Source organism: Salvelinus sp. IW2-2015, linkage group LG8 (assembly GCF_002910315.2).
Source record: "Salvelinus sp. IW2-2015 linkage group LG8, ASM291031v2, whole genome shotgun sequence".
Lineage (NCBI taxonomy): Eukaryota > Metazoa > Chordata > Actinopteri > Salmoniformes > Salmonidae > Salvelinus > Salvelinus sp. IW2-2015.
This window is the reverse complement of record NC_036848.1, coordinates 31773981-31792604: the sequence shown is the minus strand read 5'-3', so window position 1 is coordinate 31792604 and position 18624 is coordinate 31773981.

The following is an 18624-nucleotide window of genomic DNA, read 5'->3' as shown; positions in this document are numbered from 1 at the left end:
GCACCAGCATATGGTCTCACAAGGGTCTGAGGATCTCATTTCGGTACCTAATGGCAGTCAGGCTACCTCTGGCGAGCACATGGAGGGCTGTGCGGCCCCCCAAAGAAATGCCACCCCACCATGACTGACCCACCCCAAACCGGTCATCTGGAGGATGTTGCAGGCAGCAGAACGTTTCCACGGCGTCTCCAGACTCTGTCACGTCTGTCACATGTGCTCAGTGTGAACCTGCTTTCATCTGTGAAGAGCACAGGGCGCCAGTGGCGAATTTGCCAATCTTGGTGTTCTCTGGCAAATGCCAAACGTCCTGCACGGTGTTGGGCTGTAAGCACAACCCCCACCTGTGGACGTCGGGCCCTCATACCACCCTCATGGAGTCTGTTTGAGCAGACACATGCACATTTGTGGCCTGCTGGAGGTCATTTTGCAGGGCTCTGGCAGTGCTCCTCCTACGGCCTCCTCCACGTCTCCTGATGTACTGGCCTGTCTCCTGATAGCGCCTCCATGCTCTGGGCACTACGCTGACAGACACAGCAAACCTTCTTGCCACAGCTCGCATTGATGTGCCATCCTGGATGAGCTGCACTACCTGAGCCACTTGTGTGGGTTGTAGCACTCCGTCTCATGCTACCACTAGAGTGAAAGCACCGCCAGCATTCAAAAGTGACCAAAAACATCAGCCAGGAAGCATAGGAACTGGAAGTGGTCTGTGGTCACCACCTGCAGAACCACTCCTTTATTGGGGGTGTCTTGCTAATTGCCTATAATTTCCACCTTTTGTCTATTCCATTTGCACAACAGCATGTGAAATTTATTGTCAATCAGTGTTGCTTCCTAAGTGGACAGTTTGATTTCACAGAAGTGTGATTGACTTGGAGTTACATTGTGTTGTTTAAGTGTTCCCTTTATTTTTTTGAGCAGTGTATATATACACATTGATTCTTGAAGAATATATCTTATGACTTATGAGTTTACTTCAACTGTCACACTCCATGAGAACCCAAAATATAAGCTTGTTTTTCTCCAATGTTTGTAAACAACATAAAGAAACACTGTATTGCCTCATAGCATGGTTAAAACAATAATGTTGATATCATGGATGGTCAGTCCTTGCATCCATAGCTCTGTCTATTAATCTGAGAATGGTTACAATTCTCCAGACCCATCCCTCAGCTTTTTACCAAAACAGAGGCGGGGCGACGATTGTGTTATTGTTTCATCTGTGGATTTGCCCTTTAAACAGCTGCATATTATCAAGATATCTAAGTGTCACCAACAGAAGTTAAACAATAGGCCTATAGAAAATGCAGCATATGGCATTAATTTTTCACATATAAATAGCACTTTTCAGTAGTTCTCAAAGCATCTCATTCCATGAGCGCAACTCGTATCAATGAGCCCAATCAGTCCTCCATGACAACAAAATCATTAACAACAAAGTAGGGCTGGCTAATAAGTACTTCGTTTTAGGGTTATGCTCAGGTAAAACAATTTGGCTAATCTATACTTCCATATTTCCAAGTTCTATTCTTGAAGACCAAGGGGTATAACATTTATTGGAATTACTGTAATTCTGATAGATTTAGGTTTTTAATGAAAATATCTAATTTTATCATATTAGTATATGTAGTCGAAAGCGATGGGTTAGAAGAAGCCTACATAACCAACCCCTAACGTAACATTTTACATCCATATATGGCCAGCTATGTAAACTTTAACATTGATTTATCCTGCAATATATGTGGTTCAATTGGTAACATACATTTTTGTCTTCATCTAATGCCTCTTTAGGGGAAAGTAATCTAAAAGTAACTTAATGTAATCAGATTACACTACTGAGTTTGGCTAATCCCAAAATTATGTTACTGATTACAATTTTGGACATATACCGGTAACTAGTAACAGATTACATTTAGAAAGTAACCTACCCAACCCTGCTCAGAAGTTATGTAGCAAGCTAAGGTGAAAACAATGCCAGCCATGGACATTTCCCAGTTGCTTTGAATGTAAAAAATGTAACTGTACACTTTTAAAGYGTTAAATGATAAAATTAGCAACTTTCAATACGAGTCCTTTTTGGCTAGCCAWGGYAGTCAATTAGCTAGCTAGGTAGCTGTTTAGCTTTCTAGCATATTCACTMATTTGTTTGTAAACAATTAACAAGCTAATTAGCTACCACATGTTGTCAACAGACTGTCAAACTGTCAACAGAGTTGCTAGCGAGCAACAAGATATGCCAAATAAGTCTAAAAGATTTGACCATTCATACCCAAGTCACATGGCCAGGAATCAGATTTGTATCTCTTAAAACACCTACGGAGGCTTGAAATGTGGCTTGAAATATCAGATCCCATGTGCTTTTTGGAAGTTCAGACTGCATGAAAAATAATAGATTTGAATTGAATATGCAACATTTTTTGATTTGAGTCACTTCAAACTGCCAATGTGAAAACGGCTTAAGAAGCAACTCCACAGGTCAGCTGTTGCAATTTGCCACGATGAGAAGGTGCCTTAATACTTCACCTCCTGTTGGAGATGAAGCTACAGTCCCAGGGGATAAGGGACTCACTCTCTGACTCCTAGCTGAATCAGGCACTTTGCTACCACTGTATGGTGAACTTTGTTGAAGGCTTTGTCAAAATCTGTTGTTATTATAGTGCAGATGGTCTTGCTTGCATCAGTGGATTTTACATMATGTCTAGGAGGCTGACCAAGGCATCTGTCATCGACCTGCCCTTTCTGCATCCAAACTGTCTTGGGTCAAGCTTGTGTCCGATATCTTCCAGCATCCAATCGTTGGCATGGGTTCATTCACATTGCTGATAAAATGGGGTAAGGAGACAAACTGATTGAGGCTTAAGTCGTGTTGATGTATGATCYGGTCTGTAGCAGCTAAGTGTATAAATGCTTTTGAAAACATAACTCGATTTGGATGTGAAGACACAAATGATGATGAAATTAGTACTATAGACTGACTTGAGGAGTTTGGAAAAGTCGGCTCCGCAGCCAATCGTTTATTTTTTTATTTTTTACATTGCATGCTTTTATTTCACATCATGCTTTCAATAATCTCACCAGAAAAAAAACAAATAACCAACACTAACACTTTAATGAAATCAACTCACTTCAAGCTGTCACAATATATATATTTTTTTTTACCTCTAGAGCATAACTTGAATCTTCAGGAGGAACCAAAGGACAGAAAAGTAATTTCTAAATTTAGATTTTTACATTTGCCATATTGTGTTGAATACTGTTTTGAAAATATGCCGTTACTTTTTCTACTATTTATTGAATCTTTTTTTGCCGTCTGTGTATTATCAGGGCACACAAAAAGATCTAGGCAAAGGAGAAAACACATACGGCGCAGCGGTGGTCACTTGCCAGCTTGGAGTCCAAGAGAATACTCAACGCTGTGTTGGAGAAGAGGGCAAAAGCTGTGTCGAAGACCATCTACCACTCTGCTCTGGAAYGCAAATTCTTGTGCGTTTTAATGTGGAAATATGCAGGTGAAAGTAATGGAAATATTTGTACCATTGTTGGAGTTCTATATGCACATTAGGAAAACATTATCTAAACTAATACTAACTGTAACACCGTATTAGCTTTTGTTTAATTTCAGAGGGTGGGGTAATGGCGACAATGTTGTCGAGGCAAATCTTGAAACGTCATGACAAATTCGGGGCATCAATAAAGGTGTACAACCTGAAGAGGCGTGCCATACCCTTCTCCAATCTYCCTCAACTGCTGACTTTTGAAGTGTCAATCGACCTGCAGGGTGGTGTCTGGAGCCAAWGTGGRGAGAGTTTCTGTTTAACCTCGAACATATTTATTTTTGCTATGAGAACGCTTTACTGTAGAATATAGACCTTTCCACGTTGCTCTGTAGTGTTAATTTAAATGATCAGACTCCTTGTTGGGGTGTWTTAAGGTCGTTATACTGTAATTGGGAATAGCATTTATCAAACGCATGTGTCAACAATGAAGGTGTACTGTTGCATATGTTTTTCACTTGGTTGTACCGGAGTTAAAAGTATTATCAATGTAATGGATATGAAATGGAAAAGTAAAAAAAGAACAGCAAGCATGTTGACCAAAGTAATTAATTTGCATTGCCACTTGTCTTTTAATTGACAGAATGACTCCATTAATAGACCTTCACTCTTTCACTGAAACAAATATAGAACACCAAGGGTTCTTCTTAACTGAACAACATGTGTTCCATATAGAACCCTGTATGGTGCCATTTATGAATTATTGCTACTAATAAAAAATACTATTTCCATGCACGATGTTTGGTACTATAGCAGAATCTAGTCTTATTGGAATGATATTCATTTACACATCCAGAAGATCTTAGGTAGAAAATGAGCTTTTTTACCATATGTATATTTCCTCTACTTTGATTGTAACGGTGTGTTTCACCCAGACTGAACGTCTGTTCAATACCCTTGTTTACTTAGCCCCAAAATGTATATTGTTATTGTGGTCCACACGTACCATCTGCGAGAATGTGGCTTTCCTCAAGCTTCTGTTATCCTACTCCTAGAGAAACGTACCTTTGATTTACACCAGAGGTCTGATACATTTAGGAAAATCTGGTCTCCATTGTGGTCCTACAGTATGTAGAAAACCTCCCATAAATGCCCCATGTTATAATTGTGATGTTTGTATTGGTTTTTTTCTTCATTTTATGACTGCCTTTTTGTATAATGTTTTGCTGTATCCTTAATACTTTATTGTACTTAGTCTGTCTGCTGCACTTTGTTTGGTTGTCTATTAAAATGAAATAATATTCTAATAAAAAGATAATTACAACAAAAAAGATATATACTATTTCTAGCTAAGAATATAATTTAATAAACATATTTAATAATTGACAAAAATAACACCAGCATAGTTTAGAAAGTCATGTAATGATTAACTACTGAATCACCAAGACTTATTATAAATAATTGATCTGTCTGGTGTAATTGATCATTGAAATAAAAACAGTGAATTGCAGCAGCTGCTACAATGTTGCACCAGGTGCATGTTACCTATCCCTGGTGAAATTGGGTAAGACAGACAGACAAGCATCGGAGAAAGATAAGTCTAGGCTACGTGAAAAGTGATGATGAAGAAAGAAAAGATCTGACCTCCACGTTGAAGTGATCTGAGACCAGTACTGAAGCGTAGCCATATTGGTAGCCCCCCTAGTTCACGTCACATTTTACTAGGCCTACCATACCTGTAAAAAGCCTATAGTGTTTCGCTGAATTGTAACAGAGATATCAGTCAAGCTTCTTATATGGTCAACTTACACTGAACAAAAATKTAAAAGCATTTTTTTTTACTGAGTTACAGTTCATATAAGGAAATCAGTCAAGTGAATTGAATTCATTAGGCCCTAATCTATGGATTTCACATGACTGGGAATACAGATATGCATCTGTTGGTCACATATCTTAAAAATAAAAGGTAAGTGTGAGGATCAGAAAACTGGTGTGACCAACATTTGCCTCATGCAGCGTGACACATCTCCTTCGCATAGAATTGATCAGACTGTTGATTGTGGCCTGTGGAATGTTGTCCCACTCATCTTCAATGACTGTGCAAAGTTGCTGGACATTGTCGGGAACTGGAACACGCTGTCGTACATGTCGATCCAGAGCATCATCCCAAAAAATGCTTAATGGGTGACATGTCTGGTGAGTATGCAGAACATGAAAGAACTGGGACATTTTCAGCTTCCCGGAATTGTGTACAGATCCTTGTGACATGGGGCTGTGCATTATCATGCTGAAACATGAGGTGATCAAATCAAATGTATTTATATAGCCCTTCTTACATCAGCTTATATCTCAAAGTGCTGTACAGAAACCCAGCCCAAAACCTCAAACAGCAAGCAATGCAGGTGTAGAAGCACGGTGGCTAGGAAAAACTCCCTAGAAAGGCCAAAACCTAGGAAGAAACCTAGAGAGGAACCAGGCTATGAGGGGTGGCCAGTCCTCTTCTGGCTGTGCCGGGTGGAGATTATAACAGAACAGGCACCAAATGTTCAACTTGTCATAAATGACCAGCATGGTCAAATAATAATAATCACAGTAGTTGTCGAGGGTGCAACAAGTCAGCACCTCAGGAGTAAATGTCAGTTGGCTTTTCATAGCCGATCATTAAGAGTATCTCTACCGCTCCTGCTGTCTCTAGAGAGTTGAAAACAGCAGGTCTGGGACAGGTAGCACGTCCGGTGGACAGGTCAGGGTTCCATAGCCGCAGGCAGAACAGTTGAAACTGGAGCAACAGCACGGCCAGGTGGACTGGGGACAGCAAGGAGTCATCATGCCAGGTAGTCCTGAGGCATGGTCCTGGGCTCAGGTCCTCCGAGAGAGAGAAAGAAAGAGAGAATGAGAGAGAGCATACTTAAATTCACACAGGACACCGAATAAGACAGGAGAAGTACTCCAGATATAACAGACTGACCATAGCCCCCCGACACATAAACTAATGCAGCATAAATACTGGAGGCTGAGACAGGAGGGGTCAGGAGATACTGTGGCCCCATCCGATGATACCCCCGGACAGGGCCAAACAGGAAGGATATAACCCCACCCACTTTGCCAAAGCACAGCCCCCACACCACTAGAGGGATAWCTTCAACCACCAACTTACCATCCTGAGACAAGGCCGAGTATAGCCCACAAAGATCTCCGCCACGGCACAACCCAAGGGGGGGCGCCAACCCAGACAGGAAGATCACGTCAGTGACGCACCCCTCCTAGGGAYGGCATGAAAAAGCACCAGTAAGCCAGTGACTCAGCCCCTGTAATAGGGTTAGAGGCAGAAACCTGGTGATGCCGTTCGGACTGACCAACAGTGTTCCAGGCCCTGGTCAATGATATGCTCCGCTGAACCGATTTGTAATTGTCTACCTTGATGACATCCTCATTTATTCAGAGTCAGCTCAAGATCACATCCTCCATGTCCTACAGGTCCTCCAGCGTCTCCTGRAGAACCAGCTTTTCGTGAAGGTGGAGAAGTGAGTTCTATCGCTCCACCCCCTCCTTCCTAGGATACGTCATCGCTGCAGGGAATATTCACAATGACCCTGACAAGGTGAGAGCGGTGGTGGATTGGCCTCAACCCACATCCAGAGTGCACCTGCAATGTTTCCTGGGGTTTGCTAATTTCGTCTGAGGTTACAGCACCCTTTCTTCCCCCCTCTCTGCACTCACCTCTCCCAAGGTTCCGTTCACATGGTCTCCAGCAGCTGCCCTGGCGTTCTCAGACCTCAAGCAACGATTCACTACAGCCCCAATCTTAATCCAGACCCGTCCCGTCAGTTCATGGTGGAGTACGACGCCTCGGACTTCGGAGTGGGGGCTGTCCTGTCCCAGCGTTCTGCCCAGGACCAGAAGCTGCATCCCTGCGCCTTCCCTTCCCATTGTCTTAACCCCGCTGAGAGGAACTATAAGGTGGGAAATCGAGAATTACTCGCTGTTAAGATGGCGTTGGACATCCATTCTTGGTGTGGACGGACCATACAAACCTGGAATTTCTCGGCAGCGCCAGGCGCCTCAACTCCAGGCAGGCGAGATGGGCCCTKTTATTCACACAAAATGTACTTTTTAGTTTTTTGTAGCTCAGAGTTTGGCACAATACATCTTTGGGATGAATCAGACATAATTCACCCACCCCATAACCATAGTGCGCATCGGGGGCTCAGTGGCACAGAATATACAGTAGATCACTTGCTGATATCCCTACATTGAATAATTAAAGGTAGACTTAGTGTTATGGAGTTGCCATGACCAGCACTGCAGATATTGCAACGATCGCGATGCAAGACTTTGCATTCACAGTCGCACGAAGGATCTGAGCATGTGCACCGTTTAGCTTCACGCTGCTACAACGTGGTAGTTACGGGACCAAAACAGCAGAGAAGTTAAGCCTTGTGCTTCAACACTCTTAGTTGCTATGGAAATTGATCCACTTCTGCTGTTCACTTTGTGCATCTACGTCATCGAGCTGAATCTACCTATAAAGGCAGTGACAGAGCAACAAAATATTTGCATATTCACCTATAAGTTAAAAACCCTTTAGGATATGTTTAAACTCAAACAAAAGATATCTTCAGACATTTAATTACGGCAGTAAATACCTGTTTGATACATGATGTTTCAAAATTGATATTTTCTCCTGAATATTAGGGACAATCGATAGAGTGACAATAGATTAAGTACCCATGATTGGCTGAGCCACTAGTTAGGTGTTAAGAAGAGAATGCTAAAAAGGATGGCAGCTGCCCAATTTTGATTGATTCTCACCCCATTGTCTTCTGACAATTATTACAACTTGCTATTAACTATGGCGTGCAGACAAAAGGTGTYACGCTATCTGTTGAAGACACTGTTCTCTCCCTTCTCCTAGAGTTGAGATCCAACACAACGTTTCAGTCTATGCAATGATTTTTACTACTGTTTCACTTCACTAATTCCATTTCTTTCCCTCATTGGCCTAATGATAAAAGCAAGAAACCTCCAATTGCTTTATGAATACGTTTTGTACAAAGGCCATCAATACGATGGGAATTCCAGACTGAATTCGTGAAGCGAAACATTAGTGAAATGTAGCTTGATTCGGTTAGAATTTCGAGGCTAGCCGTTTCCCTGACTCATGCACTCGTTCACTCCCATTCGATCATTCAAAACCGTTAGATTGACGTTATTAGAACGCTCTACTGTAACCTTCACTTGTCAGCCGCGGTTGAAACAACCACTACACCGTCCACCAAAAGCAGCATTTTAAAGAAGTAGCAAACCATTTGTACCAATTCAATKATTTTTAAACACAGTGGGAGTGAATGAAAACCTCTAAGGTAGAAGACAGGACAATTAAAACATGTTTTGTTTTGGGGTCCGAGTAGTAGAACACTGGCTGATCTTCTAAAAGTAGATCCCCATTAACAAATTACTTGCCAAATTGTTATCCAAAAATATTTTTGGGCACTTAAACACCATTTTTACTTTGTGTTATGAAGTACATAGTGTATTTCTTACTTGGAAGCCCTGTGGTCCTCTCTTGACCTATCTTCCTTAACCTCCTGTCCTGCCACTGATTTCCACCCCCCTCCTCTCTCTGCTCTGCTCCTGGGCTCTCCACCCCCTCGGTCTGACTTTCGCCTCCCACCTCCTCTCTCTGTTTCACTCCTCCTGCCTCCTTTCCCTGCATCTCTTCTATGCTCGCCACAGCTCTCTGCTCTCCTCCTGCTGTCTCCTCTCTCAGCATCTCTCCTGCTGTCTCCTCTCTCTGCTCTCCTCCTGCCTCATCGGTCTTCATCTTTCCTGACACCTACTCTTTCATCTCTTGTCCTCGGAAACAGAGGTCCATCCTGTTGAAACAATATTGAAAAATTTAAACCATAGGCTGTTATGTTATGAAATACAGTAGATTGTATGGATTCACTGTGTATTCGTCAATACTAATTACTTCAGTGGTTACAAACACTGGCCTCCAGGTACCTTTGGGTCACCCCCAAAGCCAACTCTTTGGCCGCCTTTCCTTCCAGTTCTCTGCTGCCAATGACTGGAACGAATTGTAAAATCACTGAAGCTGGAGACTTATATCTCCCTCTCTAACTTTAAGCATCAGCTGTCAGAACAGCYTACCCATCATTRCACCTGTACATAGCCCATCTGTAAATAGCCCATCCAACTACCTCATCCACATGTTGTTATTTTTTTTTTTGCTCCTTTGCACCCCAGTATCTCTACTTGCACATTCATCTTCTGCACATCTATCACTCCAGTGTTTAATTGCTAAATTGTAATTATTTCACCACTACGGCCTATTTATTGCCTTACCTCCCTAATCTTACTACATTTGCACACATATAGACTTTAGACATATATAGACTTTTCTATTGCATTATTGACTGTACGTTTGTTTATCCCATGTGTAACTCTGTGTTGTTTGTGTTGCACTGATTTGCTCTATCTTGGCCAGGTCGCAGTTGTAAATTAGAACTTGTTCTCTACTGGCCTAACTGGTTAAATAAAGGTGAAATAAAATGTTTAAAAAATAAAACCTTTGGCTAGTGTGTATGGAAGTAACAATGGTGCATTATTTCAGTAACTGTATGGATATAAAGCCATCAAGTCCCCATATAATGCTAATTTTAATGAGCAGATCACCCCCAACACAGTAAAAACCCTGACACTACTACAGTACTCTCTGAAGTTAAATGACTGATGACCACAGTAATAAGGAAACATCTTAACTTGAGGCACTCAGATTTATCTCTCATCTTCCTATCCTGTTTGGAATTATAGAAAGTGTACGCGCATACAGTATACATGATTTCAAACTATTGCAAGTGTAACAAGAAGACAATGTAGCATTGGTAATATATTTAAAGGGGAAACTTTCGAATCGTAGGTTACCATTCATTTGACCATCATTTAATGATAGGCAGATATTTCTTCATGTAAAACATCTCGATGTGACAATGGCATACCTCTGAAGAACATCTCAAAGAGTATTGCATTTGTCCAGTACTGCCTGGGCCCCTGCTGGTATGGTGTTGTAGGGGCACTCGTACTGTCCCGTTGTGTGGATCTGTAAGTATTGGATAGGTGTAAGCAATATGCTGGTAGCTCCATCTTGACTTCTGACAGGCCAGGTGGGATAAAGGAAATCTCCTGGGTGTGATGTGCTGTTTTTGTATTTTTACATTGCTACTACACAGGATTTTTTTGTTGTTGCCAAGTGTCGCAAAACGTTTTCTGGGGCTCTGATCTATACTCTGCAAGACACATACAGGCGGGTAGCTAAGTAACGTTACATGTGTACATTATATATAAAAACCACTACTAACACACTATCCCCTCTTAAGCACCTTAAATCTTAAAAACCTTAAATCTGCACTAACCAATACAAATACAGCCAGGTAGCTAAGTGCACGTGTACAAAATATATAAAACCACTGGTAACTCTTTCCCCTGTTAAACATCTTAAATCTGCAACAACGTTACCCATYTAGTTAGCCAGCTACTGTATTTGTAGCTAGCTATTACAACTTAGACAACCTAGCTAGCTAGCGTTAACTTTTTGTGAAATAATAAACTAGTTAGCATCACATTCAGCTTTGCTTTTTTTACTTCACAAAACTACAATGATGTTTTATAGAAAACTGACTAACTAGCTAGTTATCTATATTAATGTCTGATGGTCCATTCTCATCTATGATTTATTCCTGTCTGAGTCGCGTCTAGCAAAACGTAAACAAATCTTTAGGACCAATGAGAGTAGAGTTTCTGACTTCGGACGTAACGTAACCGGATATTCTTCTTTGCGACCCTGCCAGATACATAAAACAATTTAAATTGTAGGTAGCATTTAAATACATGGGGTGAAAATGTTGTGTGGTTGGATTTGATGGGAGAAAATATGTTGATGAYGGGTGATTTATTTACTTAAAATATAATATTTCATCCTCTGAATGGCACTCACACAATCCATGTCTCAACTGTCTCAAGGCTTAATCTGTCTCCTCTTGTTCATCTACACTGATTGAAGTGGATTTAACAAGTCACATCAATAATGGATCATAGCTTTCACTTGGATTCACCTGGTCAGTATTTTCTACAATGTAGAAAATAGTCAAAATAAAGAAAAACCCTTGAATGAGTAGGTGTGTCCAAACTTTTGACTGATACCTTATAAATAAATGTTGGACACCAAAAACTGCAGTGTAGAACAGCATTATCCATCATGCATTGCTCCAATAACTTTCAAAGAATTGTTCTGAAGTTTGCCCATGAAAAATGTATTTCCCTCTGAATTAAGTGGCACAAATTTGGTCTTTTCACACGAATTAAGCCACAAAAACGCACAAAATCTGCTGCAATACTTTTTGTATTTGCACGATTTGAGTGTGAGATTGTGTTGGAAAAACGTATGTTTCTGGTTTCTACAGTCCCCATGGAGGGTGGGGTTGAGGTTTAGGGTTGAGCCGGGATGTGGACATAAATCTTGAGTTAGGGTTGGGTCCGGTCAGGGTTTGCGATAGAGTTGAGCCGGGAGTGGATATGAAGCTAGGTTTAGGGTTAGGGTTGAGGCTAGGTTTAGGGTGGAGCATAATTAACAATGAATCAATTAATAAATTTGCCCCACCCCCCACTACATTGCAGAAAGGTAGGCCTCACTTGAAGCCTGACCTAGAGTTAATGTGCTTTTGAGTGACATCAGCAGAACGGTTGAGGATAGAAACAAAGACGCTCCCGATGAATGCAATCCTATACCTGACCATGTGAAATTAACTAATCAAGTGAAAACTAGGGACGGGGAGTAACCTTATACCATGTAACTGGAATTTGTTTCATTACCAGCAAAAATATTGTACTCAGAATAGGCTTTTGTAGGATACAGTCCAAGCTATGTCTTCCAATGGTGCGAATGCTGTCGGAATCMAAATATTATCCAATGTCTGTCAGATGTCTAGCCGTTCCAATTCATTTAAAACCCCTTGATCTTCAAGATTAACACTTGGAAATATGGGAATATATATATTAGTCAAAGTGTTTAACCTGAGCATAACCCAAAAACAAAGGACTTATTAGCCTACTCTGGTGTTTATGATGTTGTTCTCATGGATGAATAATTGGGCTTATTGCTTCAAATCGAAATAATTAAATGCTGCTCTCAGGGAATGGCATGCATTGAACGAAACCAAAAAAATTCATTTGCATGTGAAAAATCTATGCCACACGCTGCATTTGCAATAGGCCTATTGTTTACTTTTTGTTGGTGACTCTTTGATATCTCAATCATTTGCAGATGCTTAAAGTCTATCAAAAGTGTGTTCTGTTCAGCCTATGGAATTTTAGTTTTTTTTATCAGCACTAATTAGCTTGAGCAATAAAAGCCCTCCTCTGGGTTTTATTCAATTAAACTTGTTCTTGACAGTATGGAGCATAATGCCCCCGAGGACTTTAGAAGGGAGGAACTCCCTCAAACTTTTATTCCATAGACTGGGATCCGCGCTACGCAGAGCGCATTTTTCACAGGTTGACGTGTATTGTCATGAGTCTTGCCCTGGAGGCAGAACTGAGCAGTTTCCACTAGATGGGCCAACTGCAAGTCAAGATTAGAGGTCGACCGATTAATCGGAATGGCCGATTAATTAGGGCCGTTTCAAGTTTTCATAACAATCAGATTTTTTTTTTTTTTTTTTTTTCCACTTTTATTTACTAGGCAAGTCAGTTAAGAACACATTCTTAATTTTCAATGACGGTCTAGGAACGGTGGGTTAAACTGATTTGTTCAGGGGCAAAACAACAGATTTACCTTTCAGCTCAGGGATTCAATCTTGCAACCTTACGGTTAACTAGTAACGCTCTAACCACCTGCCTCACGAGGAGCCCGCCTGTTACGCGAATGCAGTAAGAAGCCATGGTAAGTTGCTAGCTAGCATTAAACTTATCTTATGAAAAACAATCAATCAATCAATCATAATCACTAGTTAAAGCTACACATGGTTGATGATATTATAGTTTATCTAGCGTGTCCTGCGTTGCATATAATCGATGCAGTGCGCATTCGCGAAAAAGGATTGTCGTTGCTCCAACGTGTACCTAACCATAAACATCAATGCCTTTCTTAAAATCATACACAGAAGTATATATTTTTAAACCTGCATATTTAGCTAAAAGAAATCCAGGTTAGCAGGCAATATTAGCCGGTGAATTGTGTCACTTTTCTTGCGTTCATTGCACGCAGAGTATATGCAACAGTTTGAGCCGCCTGGCTCATTGCGAACTAATTTGCCAGAATTTTAACGTAATTATGACATAACATTGAAGGTTGTGCAATGTAACAGGAATATTTAGACTTATGGATGCCCACCCGAAACGGTTCCGTATTTCACTGAAAGAATAAACGTTTTGTTTTTGAGATGATAGTTTCCGGATTCGACCATATTATGACCTAAGGTCGTATTTCTGTGTGTTATTATGTTATATTAAGTCTATGATTTGATAGAGCAGTCTGACTAGCGATGGTAGGCACCTGCAGGCTCGCAAGCATTCATTCAAACAGCACTTTCGTGCGTTTTGCCAGAAGCTCTTTGCAATGCTTCAAGCATGTTTATCACTTACGCCTATATACTCCCGAGATTAGGCTGGTGTAACCGATGTGAAATGGCTAGCTAGTTAGCGGGGTGCGCGCTAATAGCGTTTCAAACGTCACCTCGTCTAAGACTTGGAGTAGTTGTTCCCCTTGCTCTGCATGGGTAACGCTGCTTCGAGGGTGGCTGTTGTCGATGTGTTCCTGGTTCGAGCCCAGGTAGTGGCGAGGAGAGGGATGGAAGCTATACTGTTACACTGGCAATACTGAAGTGCCTATAAGAACATCCTAGTCAAAGGTATATGAATACAAATCGTATGAGAGAAATAGTCCTATAATTCCTATAATACACCCTAAAACTTCTTACCTGGGAATATTGAAGACTCATGTTAAAAGGAACCACCAGCTTTCATATGTTCTCATGTTCTGAGCAAGGAACTTAAGTGCAATATGTGCCATGTAAGCTTTCTTACATGGCACATATTGCACTTTTACTTTCTTCTCCAACACTTTGTTTTTGCATTATTTAAACCAAATTGAACATGTTTCATTATTTATTTGAGGCTAAATTGATTTTATTGATGTATTATATTAAGTTAAAATAAGTGTTCATTCAGTATTGTTGTAATTGTCATTATTACAAATACTTTTTAGATTTTTTATTTATCGGCCGATTAATCGGTATCTGCTTTTTTTGGTCCTCCAATAATCGGTATCGGYGTTGAAAAATCATAATCGGTCGACCTCTAGGTTATATCGTAAAAATCTATGAAAACAAAAAATTTGCTATTTGGTCTTAATTTGAGGTTGGGGTTAGGCATTAGGGTTAGCAATGTGGTTAGGGTTAGRTTTCAAATCAGATTTTATGACTGTGCCAGCTAGTGACCACTCTTCAGAGCTGCCTCCAGTACAGGAGTCTTTTCAATAAATACCTGGGCACACTCTTTGACAATGTCMCGAGTTTCAAGTCTTTACATTAAGAATCTTCCGTTCTACAAAGGGTCGTGACAGTGTTTTTGTGTAAGTGCAGGGAGAGAATGAAGCACCATGTTGAGACAGGGAGCGTAAACACTTCCAGAAACATTGGATAGAGGACTATGTCTTGCTAATTTTGAAGGCAAGGAAAAATTTGTTTGACAACCTTGGCTTAATTCATCCTCAACATGATACTTCATTCTCTATCTGCARTTACACAAAACACTGTCTTCCGTCCTCTGTAACAACTTGAAACACAGGGCACTGTTTAAAGAAAAAAAAATCAGCTTCCTGCATTTACAGGACGTGACTTAATTGGGGATCAAAGGGGCATTTTCAAAGGGTTTTAAAGGTTGAATCTTCCCAAATGTTACATATKTGTGACCGGGGGACAGGCATTTGACGTTTGAAGTCAATCGACCCAAAAGCATTTTGGACCTCCATTGGACACGTCTGCCTGTTTGCTTGCCTGCCTGTCTGTCTGCCTGTCTTTGTCTTTCAACAATTTACCCACTGCAGCTGTATCACCACATTTTTTGTCTTGAATGCAATGTATTGACTTGTGCTTCAATGCTCTTGATGCATATTATGGATCAATATATTATCTGTGGAGGTGAGAGAGAGGGAGGGAGGGAAAGAGAGAATGGGGAAAGTGACAGGGGGGAGATATAAAGGGAGAGGGTGAAGGAGGGAGGGGGAGAGAGCAGGGAGGGGAGAGAGAGAGAAAAAGAGAGAGAAAGTCAGACAGAGGTGGGAGAGAGGAGAGGAAGTGGAGGGAGGGAGAGGGTAAAGGAGGGAGGGAGAGAGGGGGAGAGGAGTGAACGAAAGGGAAGGGAGAGAGAAGAGGGGGATAAAGAAAAGGTAGAGAAAAAGAGAGACAGGGAGGCAAAGTGAAGTAGAGAGAGGGAGGGAGAGAGAGAGAGACAGGGAGAGGGGGATTAGAGAATAGAGAGAGAGGTCTGTCTGTCTCATCTTTTCCCATTAACTGGAATGTATTGACATAAGCGTCAATTGGTTGACACATCTTTTCCCATTGACTGCAATGTATTGACTTAAGTGTCAACCCTGTGCCAACAGGTTAACAGAAGACATACTAGTTACACATCAGGGTCCCACCAGGTGACTGAAGTAACAACAAGACTGTTAGCATCCCGAGAGCTGTCCGTCACTTGGCCTCACTATCAGGGACTCCCATGTCACTCAGACCTCTCMTAGTGAGAGCAGAGCACGAGTGGTCCTCAGGGCTGGATGACACATACAGCTGCTTCCCCCTGTTCCCCTGGCCTGGCTGGCCTGTCAGAGTCTTGCTGTCTGTCTGTCTGCTGYCTACCTACCATCCTTCCTCCCTACCCTACCTACATACGGGCGGTAGTGTAGTAGTGCCTGGAGAAGTACTAACATTTGCCCAAAATTTCCCAAACGGCCCACCCAGCAAAGGAATGGCACCCTGGATACCTCTGTGTGTCGCTCTGAATGGGAGTCTGTTGGATGACTGGTGTGGTGTAGTTTTTGAGTGGCTTCGCTGTAAGTATATTGTATGTTTTGGATTCAATAAAAAAAACTAAATAAAAATGAAGAGGAATGGCACCCTGACAAACAGTGACATACACTCTGAATGACCAAAAAAATCTAAATAACATATTGGTCTTTCACAGTCAGGCCAACCCAAGCTGTACTGTGCAAGTAGGCTCATATTAGGCCTACAACTGAAATAGATACAGTAAATGAGACCATTAGCTTTTCGCTCTCAAATTCACTTTTTTAAATAGAAAAACAGCATAAGTAGATGTTCTAAGTCCACAACAATGCTTAAAGAACATTAGGAGACCACYTTTGAGGTCTGGGAAAAATCGAAAGATTTTTTGGTAAAGTTACACTTTTAATTAAACTGCAAAGGCACCTAGCACTGTTGTTAGGTTAGCATTGTTTCTGTAGTGCATATGAGATGGAGTTTGCAATACAAATGGCCACTAGATTTACGAAAAATAATCATGATACTCTGCCAGGTAGGCATACTTTGTATCTAGGTAACATTGAATTGAGAAGGTTTTTGGGAAAGCCTTTCCATCTACCAGAAGACGGTTAAGCCTATCATAAGCATGGCTATATTTTTCCTGTCCCTTAATTGTTTGAAACCTGCTTTTAGCCTGTCACTGCTCAGAGTGCCCTCCTTTCTAACATTTTTAGAAATAATAGTTAATCAACATTTTAATCTAAAAGTTATGATCCGTCTTATTATTTGATATGTCGTATACCTCCACTACACTACTTTGATACGCATCGTGGGGATTAAGAAGTGAGTACGCAATACCTACTGATAAAATTGTGGGTATACGACGTATACCCTCCACTACACCACTGCCTGGGGCCCCTGTGGATAGCACTTTGGATAGGACTGACTGCAGAGAGAGTGAAGGGCGAGATGGAGATCAAGCAGGCATTCTCACACCTAGCCTGTCACTGCTCAGAGTGGAGGAGCCCTCCAGCACAACTCCCCTGACTGTACCCTCTCACCCCCACTTCCAGTCGAGGCTAATTGATGTCAGGACCTGAGATGATAACTAATGGCTGAGTTATGCAGCACTATAGCAGGTCTATCTTGTCTGAGAGAGGCCACTGCATAGACGCAGCTGTGGCTGAACACACCCAGGGCTTTGAATGTGCCCCTGTACTCTTCTGAAAATCACAATTCTCAGCACATATTCATTATTAGCCACAGCTACAGCTATCAAAGCTAAGTGTGTGACCGACGGGTATTAATAATGTAGGTCTAAGCACTTAGATGGCAATATGTACTAAGCTAACATATGGAATTGTTTTAAGATGGTAATAAAATGTATAATTTAGCCATTTGATTCTGAATTTTAGCACCCCTGTAGGTATAAAAAAAAAATGTAATCGTTTTTGATGAAACATTGAATTTGCCCTTTACTGCTGTAGCCCATAGAAACGCATTGATTAACACATTCATCAATGGCAAAACAGAAAGTAAAAAAAGAAACCATAGGAACAAGTTTTTGAAGTGTCTGTCCTAAATCTGAGACAAACACTTCAGACCCATCTTTGGTCATGTTATTTTTGGCACATTTTCCCCCMTATGTACTTCCTGCAGATTTTACAGCCTGGTACTGGGTTACCTTCAGATGAATCCCCTGAAGCTTGTGTGCAGAGCAACWGACACCTTTSTGTTCATGAGAGTCTCTCTTTTCGATTTTGGTTACATATTATACTATTATATAAACAACAAATAYATATTTTCCATAAGCACAAAAAGCTTATTTCTCTCAAATTTTGTGCACAAATTTGTTTACATCCCTGTTAGTGAGCMTTTYTCCTTTGCCAAGATAATCCATCCACTTGACAGTTGTGGCATATCAAGAAGCTGATTAAACAGCATAATCATTACACAGGTGCACCTTGTGCTGGGGACAATAAAAGGCCACTCTAAAATGTGCAGTTGTCATAGAACACAATGCTACTATAAGGGCGAGACCCAGATGCAGACACGGGAGGCAGATGGTTCGAGTCTCTGATATTTATTATAAT